The sequence below is a fragment of the Pteropus vampyrus genome, unplaced genomic scaffold (genome assembly GCF_000151845.1).
Source record: "Pteropus vampyrus isolate Shadow unplaced genomic scaffold, Pvam_2.0 Scaffold101, whole genome shotgun sequence".
NCBI classification, from domain to species: domain Eukaryota; kingdom Metazoa; phylum Chordata; class Mammalia; order Chiroptera; family Pteropodidae; genus Pteropus; species Pteropus vampyrus.
Window position 1 is genome coordinate 4,355,271 of NW_011888882.1, and position 2,375 is coordinate 4,357,645.

General features: G+C 42.0%; 1 protein-coding gene across 1 annotated transcript in view; it reads left to right on the forward strand.

Moving 5' to 3' along the window:
• The first annotated feature begins 1,478 nt into the window (after window positions 1-1,478).
• Window positions 1,479-2,375, forward strand: part of FYN (FYN proto-oncogene, Src family tyrosine kinase) — a 183,994-nt gene continuing 183,097 nt past the window's right edge. Inside the window, exon 1 of the mRNA XM_011364863.1 lies at window positions 1,479-1,522. The gene's annotated coding sequence lies outside the window, so the exon portion shown is untranslated. The remainder of the gene's footprint in view (window positions 1,523-2,375) is intronic.

Below are 2,375 nucleotides of genomic sequence, written 5' to 3' on the forward strand. Positions count from 1 at the left end.
CAGGGTAATGATTCTCCAAGTGCTCTTTCTGGGGCAGATGAAGAAATTTTTCAGCTTGCAAATAAAAATTCCATTCGATAAATCAGAATGACAACCTTCTTAAACCTCTGTGGAAATGTGCAAGAATGGAAGTCAGACTTTCACTGTCTATATGTTCCCTTTGGCGAAAAGTTCTCATACTATCAAATTACTCTATTTGGTTATAGGGCAACCAGTTAAAATTTCTGGTTAGAAGGAATTTCTCTTTTTAACAGCTCAACAGTGTCTAGATCCCAGCTAGAAGAAAAGGCATAAATTGTCTAGTGGCATCTCCTTGGTTAAGACAAAACAGCATGCCTCAGAACCAAGAAAGAGATGGGATGACACGGGTTGCTACAGTATAGGCTCTCATAGCACACTCATTAGCACATTCTCTTCCTCCCATGAAGATGCTGGGTCTCTCGCATGTCTGCAGTGAGTTCATGATTTGAATGCCCATCTGCAGAAGACAATATATGAGTTTCTAATTCTCTTACCCATGCTCATTTTTTTCTTTCCTTCATTCTGAGTCATCTTTGATTAAAGAAAACAAAGATGTTACTGTTAATTATATTTCCTTTCAAACTACATAGAAATTCTCTTTTGTGTGTGTGTGGGGGGGGGCGGGGGATGGTTTTCTTGGGAATAGTAATTTATGATGGGGGTGTTTAAATCATGGACCAGGAGGAAAAATGCTAAGAATCATATTGAAAAAAGTCTGAGTCTCTACTAGAATAGGAAAATTTGCTTCTGCTTTTTATTTCAGATTCCTCAAACCTTTCACTTTCTGCCCTAAACATATTGTTGTCAACATAATTCCATTCAAACATTTCTATTGTTCTCTTTAGACACCTTATTACAACAGTTTTTGTTCAAACAGCTAAAACTGCAAATAATAGTTAATCTTGGGGCCAGAGTTCCATTGGTACAGGCTGTTGGGTTGGCCCCGCAGAGAGGAAAACCCCAGCTAATGGGAATCACGGGTCATTCCAGAAGGCTGTTTGACAGTGAGGCCCACCCACATTCAGACAGAAAGTGGGGCACATATATACTAGGGGTTAGGAGGAGATTTAAGCCAAAAGGTAAACTGAACAAAACCTTGGAAGACTCACTTTTAGTGTGTCCCAGATATGGATGACTTGTAGATACTCTGAGGAAGGGTTGTGTGTGTGTGTGTGTGTGTGTGTGTGTGTGTACTCATCCAAGACCTCCATTCTTACCTTTCCTGGCTCCTAAAAGTTAAAATCCGATACTGATTTCCTTTGGTGGTACAGGACTAGGTCTTTGCAGTTTTAGGCAGGTGTTTCTGGCAACTGTGACTTAGCAACAATTGTGCAAATGAGAAAAAACTTGTGGGCAAGTCAATTGTCTGTAGCAAATGGAAATTCTATGGTGGTTTTTTGTGGGTGGTTTGCAGGCAGAGTGCTCAGTTCCCTTTTGATGCCTTTTTTTTTTCTTCTACAGTTTTCTGAAGAAGCAGGATGCTGATCTAGACGTGGAAAAAGTAAGTTGACAAGTTTCGCACTGAGAGCACATTCCTTATAAATTAAAAAGAGTTTCCTGTTGGGCTCCAGGACTTGGTCTACCGTGAACTTAGTTTTCTAAGAGACGGGTAGAGTTAGAGATGGAGATGGTATATGAAATAGAAAGTCTTAGCTCACTTGGGTGAACCTGCTGTTTTTCCCTTTCCCTTACTTGTAACACTAAACTTTGGTAAGTATGAGAACATATGTTTTAGCTATAGGATATATCTGCCCACCCCAGAAATGGAATGGAACAGCTGTTCTGTGGCTATGAGCCATCAGGGGCTGGTGAGGGATGGGTAGCACTCCATCTTTGGACTAGGTAAGGAAAGTCCCCTTCAGTCCATTCAGTATTTTCTCCACTTTCAGATGGCTACTGCTTACCTCTGCCCCAGTTGTACCTTCAGATTCCAGTTACTGTGTAACAGGCCATTCTTTCATTCACTTAACACTTTTTGGTGCCCACTGGGTGTTAGACAACATGCTGGACTCTACTGAAACAAGAATGAATGTGAGAGACAAGTGCACAGGTAATTATTGTGTAATGCGATAGAGCTGTACAGAATGGGCTCTGAAAGCTCAGACTGAGGGCTGTTCCATCCAGGAAAGCTCCTTGGTGGAGAGGGTGTGTGAAAGAACCCTTTCTGCAAACGTTTGCTGAGTCTTCTCTGCTTGTACTTCTCTCTCATCTCCCAGGTACCTTGGGTTCCCATGAAAGGCCGGACTAGCCACCCATGGGATCCTTTTCTGCCCCAGGCTCCACTGTTCAATCCCATTGCCTTAGGTATAATTTGTCAGCAGCTCTGAGTTACATTCCTTGATTCCCTGGCCACT